We start from the raw sequence: 12,322 nt of genomic DNA, 5'->3' as shown, positions 1-12,322 counted from the left end.
GATTCCGATGCCTTTAGCTTACAGCTACAACTTTACAAATAAATACAGAACTAGGGAGATGGTTTCAGAACCTGTTTTATTTTCTACTTCAACACAAATCCTGAGAAGGGTGTCCGTAGGAAGTTGATGCTCATGACCTTGTGGTGGCTGAGTAGGTCATGCGGCAGGGGGCGCTGACAGGAAAGGGAATGGAGTCACTGTAGGGCTTTAGCAAAGGCTACGGGAGGCTCACCAGGAAGATTTGTCGGCTTCAGGAAGAGCCTGTTTCCCCTTGTACTTGCTTCAGTTCTTTGAAGCCATGGGTCAGGCGGGGACAAACGGGCTAAGTATCAGGCATCCCCTACAGAGAGAATGAATGTGGCGCGGGGTCAGTGGGCCCTGGGCGTGGTCAGTAGTTGGCCTCATGACCATGTCTTCCTGGGGGTTTTTGCTCTCTTTATCTGTGAGATGTGTGATGAAGACCCTGGGAGTTTATGAGAGGGAGGGAATGTAGAGTGACAAGGAGCCTGCGTGTGTCCCATGAGCTGAGCGTGCTGCAGCTGGACACTCTTTCCCTTCCAGAGAGAGTGCCACCACCAGGGACTCGGATAGTGTAAATGGCCTGACAGAAACGGGGATATTCTAAGTGATGCTTTCGTCCCTCCCTCACTTTGGTTATCACACTACTGGAACAATGGACTCCCAAGAAATCGATTTCCCACCATCGCTCTGCCACCTCGTTCTCTCCATTAACCTGTTTTATTCAGAGCCCTCACAGCAGAAGCTTTCCAGGTTATTATGTGTGATTGCTAGGTAAATAGAGATGTTTACTTCAAACAGGGAAATTTACAATATGCTCCACTAATGGCCCGGGATGGAGAAAAGAGTCGGACCAGAGACGTAAAACCTCACTTCTCCTTCCTTCCAAGGGCTCTACAGATTACATGGAATAAAGAGGGAGGAGCTCCCACCATCTCCCTTTAAAAGTAATATGGAATCTGCAGTGTTTTTAATGATCCTGGGGATTAAGTCTAGGACCTTACAAATTCTAGGCAAATACTGAACCACAAAACCATATCCCCAGCCTTAGAGACAGGCTTTCACTGAGTTGCCCAGGCTGACCTTGAACTCACTCCCTCATGCAGAAAGGCCATGGACCCATGATTCTCCTGCCTCAGCCTCCTGGGTTTGCAGACCTGTGCCATCAGACTTAGCTGCATCTGCAGTTTCTGGCTTCATGCCCTGTGTCTTCTACTGTCACCCCTTCTAAGGCTGGGGGCTTGCCTAATGAAGTGACAGTCTTCAGCACAGAGAGGTATGGGTTTTCATCTTTAGTTTTCTCCTATGCCTCGTGATCTGTGGTGTGATGCTAGTATCTCAGCACCTCGGTTTCCTCATCCCTAAAATGGAAACAACAGCTGTGCTGGCTAGTTTTACGTCAGCTTGACGCAAGCTATGGTCATCTGAGGGGCGGGGACCTCAGCTGAGAAATTGCCTACATACGGTTAAGCTATAAACAAGCCTGTGGAGCATTTTTTGTTGTTGTTGTTGATTAATAATATGGGAGGGTCAGCCCACCGTAGATGATGCCCCGCCCCCTGGGCTGGTGGTCCTGGTTGCCTTAAGAAAGTAGGCGGAGCAAGCCATGGGTAAAACCCAGTAAACAGCATCCCTCCCCGGATCAGTTTCCTGCCCTGACTTCCTTCACTGACGGACTATGATGTGGATGCATAAGCAAAATAAACCCTTTCCTCCTCAGGTGGCTTTTGGTCATGGTGTTTTACTGCAGCCATGACAACAGCCCTCTTGGGATATTATGATAGTCCTACTGAAAATGAATACATTCAGTGTCGGACAAAGAAACACACAAAACGAGCGTAATCTGGCGAAAGTGTGACCCATGACCCAAACCAGGCTAGCAACCGGGCATGGACAAGATGACCTCATGCTTTCCTCCCAATTGGCTAATTTGGAAAGCAGGGCTATAAGGAGGATAAAGAGACTCACGGGAGGAGGGGGCGTGAGGAAGCAAGCACATGGCCTTTACACGTGTTGTTGAGGCAGGATTGACTTTCCCACACTCCCAATGGCACATTGGTGGTAGATACATATACAATATTCGATACAAAGATCAGGGCCCGCCTCATGCATGTGCATGAACAAAGGATTCTAAGGTGAGCTAGTGGATTAGTTATTTTTCTTATTGCTCCGATGAAACACCTGACGAGAAAGGGGGTTGTTCTTACTTATGGTTTTGAGGGGGATCGTTCTGTCGTGGCCAGGGAAAGCAGCAAGAGGGAAGTCACATGAAGTGGCAGGGACAAGAAGCCAGCCGGTCACACAGGATTATTGCCCAGAAGCAGAGGAAGAGATAGGGCCAGGCTTGGCTACAAAATCTCTAGAGAGGCCTCATCTCTTTTCCTCGGTGAGGCCCGACCCCTTAAAGGTTCCACGACCTTCTAAAACCGCACCACATGGACCTATGGGGAGACTTGTCACATTCAGCTGCAGTAGGTATGAAAGGCAATTTTCTTTCTTGGTCTAATACAATCCACGTGACTGCACTGGGGAAAGAGCTTTCCTCAGGAGGGGGCACCACTCTCGCGAGATGTGATTTGAGAAGGCTAAAGAGAAGCAGTGTATAGGGTGCGCGGGTGAGGGTGGTACCAGGGGTGTGGGGTGCGGGCGTGGGTGGGGGAGTAGGAGGTGTGGTGAAGATCAGAAATTCTTGGCAACCCGTGCTGAGACTGGGCCTAAAGCTCTGCTATAATTCTATGTTGCGTGTTTCCCAAATGCCTGTTCGTTTAACCATTGTCCCTAGGTGGAACCTATGGTGGAGCCTTGTGGGAAGTTTTAGACTCTTGGAGTAGACTGCAGGACTCTGGGCCCTTCTTTCTCTTTGCTTCTTGGCTGCGGAGGTGAGCAGTTGGCCTCTTGGGTCGTTACTGTCTCATGTTCATCGTTGCCATCAATACCGTCAGTGGAGACCACCTGGTCTTGGATTATAAGAACCTCTGTAATTGTGCCTGGGATAACTTACTTTCCTCGTTCAGAGTTCATTGGCTCAGGCATTTTGTTATAGGAACACATGAGCACATACAGGGACAGTGTCTTACAAGTCGCTGCTAATATATGGTGTACCTGATGTGGCTGAAGAGGCCAGTGCTTCAGTCAGAGGAGCCGTGAGGCAGCGGTGGACTCCTGAGTTTGTTCCTGTACCCCTATACAATGCCATCGTTTTTATGGAAAGGATTGATACTACTCAAAACAGGACCTTGAGAAAGTTCAGGGATTGGGGCGGGAGGAGGAGGAGGGCAGCGGGGGAAGCTACCAGGTGTGGTGGCGCAGGCCTTTAATCCCAGCACTCAAAGCAGAGGCAGGTGGGTCTCTGATTTTCAAGGCCAGCCTGGTCTACAAAGTGAGTTCCAAGACAGACAGACAGGGCTACACAGCTCCAGATTTCAAAGCAGAGGGAGATAGCCAGGGAGGCAGCTTAGAGCACCGAGCTCCGGGGTAACCAGAGTCCATTGGTAAATATTTATTCTGCTTCTGACATCTGCCAGACACAATAAATGTGAGAATAAGTAGTGGACACAGCCACCATCCTCTCTGGGCTGGCAGGGAGTGGCAGCAGCATTGCTATAGGAGGTGTGAGTGCACACACCTAACTTGAGATGTGGGATACTTCCCCCGGGAGTAGTCTCAACAGACCCTTGAGCTAAGTGGAGGTACTGGGCTACTATATGGGCAGACTGTGTGGTGGAGGAGGTGGGCTATGGATCCAAGGCATTGCAGATGGAAGAAACAGTGTAGCTTAGGTGGGAGTCATAGACAGACTGAAGGCATGTTTGGGGACACCAAGGGAAATGTTGCCAGATTCTTGTACAGAGAGACCTGACCCTAAGGCCTTGAGCCAGGAAGTAGTGCTAACTTGTGCCAGCTGTGACTTGTCAGACTCGCATCTGAGGACCGAGTTCCAAGAGCAGCAGGGCATAACCTTCTCTATTTTTCTTTAGTTCCCTTTGTCTCCTTTATATGGTAACATATGCAGGGACTTGAGCCAGCCCAAGCATGGCGAACATACTCTGGCAGGTCTTGCCCTTCCCTTACTCCTTGTGCCTTGCTAAGAACTGTTAGATCACACCCCTAAAGCCAGCCCCAAGGCCTATTATTTTCTTATTCGGCCACTTCCTTCTCTGAGGCTGACCACGAGGTCCAACTATCAAAGTATTAAAGTCCAGCAATCAAAAGCCTACTTTGGGGCTGGAGAGATGGCTCAGAGGTTAAGTGCACTGGCTGTTCTTCAGAGGTTCTGAGTTCAAGTCCCAGTAACCACATGGTGGCTCACAACCATCTATAATGAGATCAGGTGCCCTCTTTTGGTTTGCAGGCACACATGCAGGCAGTACACTGTATACATAATAAATAAATATTTTGTTTGCTTGTTTTTTTTTTTTTTCAAGACAAGGTTTCTCTGTGTAGCCTTGGCTATCCTGGACTTGCTTTGTAGACCAGCCTGGCCTTGAACTCACAGTGATCTGTCTGCCTCTGCCTCCCAAGTGCAGGGATTAAAGGCGTGTGCCACCACACCCAGACTTAATAAATAAATCTTAAACAAAAACAAACAAACGAAACCCTTTGGCTCACCTAAATAACTTGCCCAATTAAAATTAAACACCTCACTGTAACGCGGGGTTTCCCCTTTTACCCCTATAACCCTCCATTTGCCCATGGGCCACATCTGTCTCCTCTCTATCCAGAGGCAGTCCTTGGTACCTCGGGGACAAATATCCCTTCTCCCCTCCCTTGCTCCCTTCCTCTTCTCCCTTCTCCTCTCTCTCTTGTCTCTGTCTCTTATTCCTGCCCTTTGTCCCTCTGGCGCAAATAAATCTCCCTTGTGCTGGAAACTTGTCTCGTGTAGAACACCAGTCCCTTCAACATAGACTTTGACTGGATTATGTTACAGGGCCATGACAGAGTCACGCATACACACAGCTACTGATTGTGCCACTTGCTGTCCCTTTGTTCTGGGAGGTCTCTTAAGGAAGAAACATGTGGAGTGAGTATGTGCTGTGTACAGCTCTGCCCTCTGTCTAGCTGAGAGGGGAGGAGATAGCAGATAATAATAAAAACTGGTACTTTCATGTGGGGATCCGTGAAAAATAATAAGCAGAGTGGTGCCACAGGGCTAACTGAGGCAGAGGCTGGGGGAGGGCTGTGAACTGGGAATTGGTAGAAACTCATCCGAGCTTGAATTCACATACACGGATGGCATGAGGGCCAGGAGTACTAATGCTGAGCCCAAGTCCTCCTTGCTCCGTGGTAGAACCCCTCAGAAGTAGAACAGGAATTGCTTCCAGAAGCCAGCTGTGTTGGCTCATGACCGCAAGCCCATCACCAAGGAAGCTGAGGCAGGAGGATTTCCATGATTTTAAAGATTTTTAGGGGCTGGAGAGATGGCTCAGAGGTTAAGAGCACTGACTGCTCTTCCGGATGTCCTGAGTTCAAGTCCCAGCTACCACACGGTGGCTCACAACCATCTATAATGTGATCTGCAGGTCTGCAGGTATACACACAGGCAGAGCACTGTATATATAATAATAAATAAATAAATAAATCTTTTTTAAAAAAAGATTTTTAAAGCCTGCTTCTCGGCTCCATAGCAAATACCAGACCAGCCTGGCTTATAGTGTGAGAGTCTGTCCAGAGAGGGCAGGGAGAGGCCCCAGAGAGATGGACCAACACTTTCTTAGTGCTTCCTGTTTTTGTGAACGACCTGGGTTCAGTTCCCAGCACCCGTATTAAACGGCTCACAACTGCCTGTAACTCCAGTTCCTGAGGGCTCTGACACCATCTTCTGGCCTCTGCAGGCACTTGTACACATGTAGTACAAACAAACTCATGAAAGTACACATGCATTCGAGCACGCATGCACGCACACACTTTAAATAGAAAAGAAAAAAAAAATGCTTGTAGAAGCAGGATCTCCAGGCAGGATGGAGCTTCTCCCAGAATGGCCCAGGCTGAGCGCCCCCACAGAGGACTTGGCTTTTAACTCATCAACCCTTCCTTCTTCCCCTCTTGAATATCTGTCTCTAGTTGTAGATACTGGCCTGGAAGGTGCTTTTTCTTCTGGCCATAACAAGATGCCGCTTGGACTTTGCTCTGTAGCCATGGCAACCAGAGCGGTACAATACAGTGGTAGCCAGGTCTGTGGGATGATAGTGACACCCCTGACATTCCCTAAGGGGTGGGGGGTGGGGGTGGGGTTGGAAGACCTCGCCTGGTAGTTTAGCTAGCACTCTCTCTCCTAGCTGCAAGTGATTTGGGGGGATGTTGTAGGGCTGGGAGAGGATAACGCAGCTTCCACGAGGTCACTATCCATGATGAGCTGTAACTTTTGTGGTGACAAAGCTGTTTGAGGCCACTTATGTGCCTCTAAGTAACCTGTTACCTGTGTTCTGTAAGAAAGGCCAACGGACAAACAAACAAAAACTCACAAAATCACACACTGGTCTCACCACTTTGTATTTTGGTGAAATAATATTTTGATCTTCCATTGTTACCCTCCTGGGGTGCTTGGACGCCTTTCCAGGAAAAGCTATCAGGACAGAATGTCCTTGGAAGGCAGAGTTGTGTTCCTCCTCAGACCAGCAGGACCTGATCTGGAGTTTTCGTTGTTCTTCTTTCTCTGGGCACAAGGGGGCAGCAGAGCTCCGAGTTAAGCAGGCTGCAGGGGCAATAGGGGCTGGAGGATTCTTCCTCCCATCCTCCTTTGCTAGTCCACTGCCTGCTATGTCCTCCTGGATCCCAACCTCTGAATAGAGTAATCAGGAAGAGGAGCGCTGCAGGCAGCGCAGAGCATCCCGATCTCCAGTATTCATTCCCCTGCCTCCGCCGCAGAAGCTAAGGCCCAGGAAATCTCTTCTCCTGCTGAAAATGTATCCTGGGTGACACACCAGAGCACAGTCACACCCTCTGACCTTTGCAGGAGAAAGTTTTTCAGCCTTTAAACCTCCCAAAGACCTTGAACTTGGGGCAAGAGAGCTCAGTGGGTAGGGCGTAGCCAGTTATTAAGGCCAGCAAGTGCACCGTGCTTTGTGAGGTCTCGAAAGATAGGCTCCTCCAAAAGTTCATTTGATGGGGAAACGGCCATTGCAATGCAGTGCCTAATTAAGTATGATGAGAGAGTTGTTCGGGACACTTGGGGAGCCCAACGGTAGAGGAGAAGGTTGTCAGAGAAGGCTTCCTGGAACTAACGCCCCGGCTAGGTTTAAAGGATAAGTCAAGTGGTGGTTGGTGGTGGGAAGGTTCAGGCAAGGAGCCAGGCAGTGTGAACAAGCGATTAAAGCCAAGAAACCACATGGGCGTTGAGAATTCCAGTTCAAAGAGGCAAGCCCTCGGTGTTGCAACCAAGAATAGACTCCTGCTCCGTGAGCTGGCTTTGTGCCTCTTCAGCCAGTTGAAAGGGCTTTCCAAACGACTTGGTACTTTTTTTTTTTTCCATGTGTGCTCTGGAGGGCTGACTGCAGGTGTGGGGCAGCAGGGACTGGAGGTTGGGAAGGAGAATTGAGGGCCAGGGAATTGATTTTCAAAAGGGTCATCTTCTGTGTGTGTGTGTGTGTGTGTGTGTGTGTACGCGCGCGCGCGCGTTTCCATTTTCCTGCGCCCAAATAAGTGAGGCTTTTACACACTGGGAGCCAACAGTGAAACTGACAAAGGGGGCTGAGCTGCTTAAACATGCCTGCACCTCATTCAAAAGAAACACAGTTTCAGAAGCAAAAAACCCCTGCTTAATTAGGGCAGGTCAAAAGTAGGTTCCTGATTAGAGAGAATCATCATTTTGATGAAGTCAAACTGAGTAGGCAGACGGGTCAAAAGGAATGCTTGCAACAGATAAATCCCAGTGACCTGACACCAGAAGGCCTGGAGAAGGACTGCCGGTCCCAGCAGCAACAGGATAAGCAAAGACCAAAAGGAATGCGGGCGGGTATGGCTGGGAAATTTACAGAGGAAATTTTGACAACTAGCAAGAATTTTGGGGGAAGGGGCAGAGAGTAACTTCCACCAGTTTCTTCGTTTCTGAGAAGGGACTGGAGGGAGGGGGTGCACAGCCAGTCTCTCTCTCTCTCTCTCTCTCTCTCTCTCTCTCTCTCTCTCTCTTAACCCCTTGTCTTAGGGGAACCAGTGGATCCCACTGCTTGGGCTTGATTCTGCCACCTCCTGATCCAGCCCCATTTTCTCCCCTTTCCTACTGGCCCTAACTCTGGGTCCCTAGCTGATGGAAGAGCCACACAAGAGAAGACATCTGAGTGCCTAATGACCACAGCTGCCTCCCAAGCCTCTACCCACCCCCTGGTCTGTGATGGGAACAAAAAACGAGCACTTAGTTGTGAAGCCAGTGGTCTGCGGGCCTCGTCATATTGTTTGGCTCAACTCACAGAGATGTGGGGTTAGCTGCGGTCCAACTTCTCAGAGAAAAGAAAAACAAATAAACTATATGACTTTATTGTTATATCAGCAAAAACTAGTAGGTTGTGTTAAGAACAGAGGCTGGGAGGTGCAGTGATGCAGCAGCCGGTGGGAACGTTGACTGGGGTGACCTTACAGGGGCAATCGGGTGGCCATGTCAGGGACCAGCGTTTCCCGTCCTGCCAACCTGGCCCGTATACATTCCCATGCAGAGGAGACATGGAAGTCTGTGGAATCTTTGCTTTGGGGCCTGGGACACAATCTGCGTGTCCGTGACTCGAGGGCTGGATAAATGGGTGGACGGTGCAAATCATGGGAGATGTGCAGTGACAGGAAGCTGTGAACGTTGCGCACAGAGAACCATTCAAAAGCAACAATGTAGGAAGCCTAGAAGATGGCCCAGTGGTATAGGAGCCTGCAGTCAAGCATGGTGACCTGGGTTTGGTTGCTGGGACCCACATGGTAGAAGGGGGAAAATGATGCCTTCAAGTTGCCCACTGATCTCCACACTAGTAACACACACACGCTCACACACACACACACACACACACACACACACACACACACACACACACACCACAATGGATTATAATCATGTTTTAAAAATCTGTCTCTCAAAAAAAGTATCCTCTCTCTCTCTTTCTCTCATCTATCTATCTATATATATACATATATACATAACATCTCACAATGACTGCCTATCTGGATCAGAATGGAATTGGTATAGAAAAAAAAAAAAGAAAAGAAAAATCAAATGGCTGTGTTTCCTTCTACTCTACAGTTTCTTAGTTCATTAGCTCTGACTCTGACAGGAGTTTGTGAGACAGTCACAGGTTTTCTTCATAGAACCTGACTTTTTTAGGCCCGTGTTCAGCCTTCAGTGCTTTTTCTGATTTAATAGCCATTTTCTTTTAATCATCTGACCACATATATATTTTTTTTCAGAAACAAAACAATAAAAGAGGAACAGCAAGATAAAACCCAACCTTGTTCCCAACATCTACTCAGATTATAAAACTGTCTGCGCTTGGCACAGACAGCACGGAGAGAGAGAAAACACTGAGCTACCCCTGTGTCTGGGCAGCAGTCCTCAGAAGAGCACAGATGTTCCCGATTGCTATTTTACCACTGCAGTAATTAGCAGGAAGCAAGACAGAAACTATTGAAACGGGAGCTGGGGTTCGGGTGGTAGAATGCTTATCTGGCATACATAAAGCCCTGGGTTCCATCCCGAGCACAGCATAAGGCCAGGTTCTGTGGCATTTGCCTGTAACCCCAGAAGTTAGGAGGCACGGGTATGAAGAGGGGTTCATGATGAGCTTTAGCCTCATAACAAGTTTGAGGCCAGCTTGGACTACAGGAGGCACTGTCTTGGAAAGAAAGGAGAAAAGAAAGTGTGTGTGTGTGTGTGTGTGTGTGTGTGTGTGTGTGTGTGTGAAGAAGTGGGGCGCTGATAGAAATCTTTAGAGCAGAGACGGAAGCTGAACAATAGTGTGTGTTGTGTAAGTGTGGGCAACAGTGTCACTCTGGGAGGAAGAGGAGGGCAGAACAATCTAAATAACTCAGAAGTCCAGGAACTGAGGCAGCTCTGCTGGGCTGCTCTGGACTTTGGTATTTCTTCGGTCAAGCACACGTAGTTCTCTGGCCACCAGCCACAGCGTGGTAGCTGGTACCAGCCTCGGCCAAACACCCTGACCCCAGCTGTCCTCTTTACAGGTCACAAGCCATGTGCATCTGGAAACTGGCCTGGCTTAGCTCAGCTATTTTTCCTAAGCAGCCCTCAGCTGTTCCACTCGCAAGCCAAGCAGATGTCCACCAACACCGTTCCTCCACAGACCCTCCCAGGCATCGTGCTCAATGCTTACTGAAACTCACACAGTGCAGTCCGTAGCCTGTTTAAAACCTCAAGATATGTAATCACCGGTCAGATACCTAGAGTTTCTGGCTGAATCTCTGTGGCTGTGCATCCTCAACCTGAGCACTGTGAGAGTGTGCGCTGTCAGAGCCATGAGAAGGCAGTGGTCTCTGGACACACGATGGCTCCTCTAGGTCTGATGAGGCACCTTCTTGTAGACTGCAAAATATGGTTTCCTATCACCCCGCAAGGAAGGCTACTGTCACCAAATGCATCCATCAAACCCCGCGTCAGGCCTTGTGGGGCCACGTCACATTTGATGACTTATCATTCTTATAATTATTCATCATTAACAGCTAAGCATATGAAAGAAAAGCTCCAAGATTGCTGCCTCTTCTGATTGGCTCCCACATGATTGCCGGCTCTTCTATTTCAGGAGTTATTTAATCTGGCTCTGGTTTGGAATTCTGACATTGGCCTGCATATAGCATGAATTATAGTATACACAAAATTATAGTTTACCAGAAGAAGTCTTCGCTGACACGTCTCTGCCATAGAAATGAACCACTGCCTCCACTGAGCAGCCTCACAACTGCTGAGGTGCACCTGAGATGTGGATTTTTTTTTAATAAGTGGGAGACCATGGAATATCAAAAGAGAAATCATTCCCCTGGGACCTGTATCTACTTGGACACCGTCTGGGGCCTCTAGTCTAAAGCAGGCATTGGTTCTCTCTGCCTGAGCTGCATTTTCAGTGCCGTTCCCCCCTCCATCCCCGTCATGTTTTAAAATTTTTGTTTTACTTTTATTTATATGTATACGTGTGTTGGGGGTGGGGTGGGGAGTATAGACCAGCAGAAGGTATCAGATTCCCTGGAACTGGAGTTAGAGGTGACCGTGAACTTCTCAAGGTGAATTTGGGGGGAATTGAACAAGGGTCCTCTGTTAAATGCACACTCTAAACTAGTGAGCCCTCTTTCCAGTCCAAGTGGCCCCATGTTTATTGAGATAGTTACTCCATGCTGTAAAAAGGAGCATGCTGAATCCTGCAGGGAGGGAGCGTGGGTGGAGACCTATATTATCTGTCTGTACCCTTGAACTGCAAAGCTGGTTGGCATGACTGCATTTGGACAGACTGGGTTTTGGTGGGGGTGACTTGCTTGTTCTTAATGCACAGGAACCATTTGATTAGAGTTTGAGAGGAAAAGCTACAGGGCAGGCAAGCTGCAAATCCCAGTAGCTGCTGGGCAGAGGGAGATGGGGAAAGGACAAAGTCGTAGTGTTGAGTTACAGTCAGCAATGGGGGTCTGAGAGGAGCTGTATGGAGAAAGTGGGCCGTGGTGAGAGGGTTCTGCAGACAACATCCCACGTGAGGAAGCCCAAGCAAAGTAGGACCAGCATGCCTATGACTTTGATTGCTATCCAAGGAAGAGACAGAGAAATGCTAGCACTTTCCAGGCACATCTCAGAAAAGCAGGCAGGTTTGGCTGTGCAGGCTTGCAAGCCGCTGCACACAGGAGACGTTTTAATTTATAGAATTAAAAAAAAAAATTCTATAAAATAGAGAGCATGAGATGAAGAGTTTCACAGCATTTCCCCAGAAAGATGGCTATGAAGTGGATGCTGGCTCATGCTGCAGGTGGCTCCTCTTCTCCTGCACCCTCTGGTGGGGCACAGTCCCCTCCTCCTTCCTCCAGCTGGGTTTCCACTATGGCGGCAGCTGACACAACACTCAGTGCTTCTCCGTAAACAGTACAAGTTTACTTTCGTCTGCTTTATGCTCCATAGAAAGGGAGCCTACAAGGTCTTCTTGTGATTGGCCGCTTTCACCCCACATCATTTGGAGACTCGCCAGCTGATGCCTGTAGCGCTCAAGTACTCAGTTCATTGTAGCTTTCCTCTCAGTTGAGCTCCTTTACCATTCATTGCTCGGCAATTACATTGTTTCTAGCTGGGGCCACCACAGCTCATCTTCATTTTCCATTTGATTGGATTTGGAACCACTCCTGAGACGTA

This window comes from Acomys minous (assembly GCF_964271855.1).
Source record: "Acomys minous genome assembly, chromosome: 5".
NCBI classification, from domain to species: domain Eukaryota; kingdom Metazoa; phylum Chordata; class Mammalia; order Rodentia; family Muridae; genus Acomys; species Acomys minous.
The sequence above is the reverse complement of the archived record's forward strand: the minus strand, read 5'-3'. Positions refer to the sequence as shown.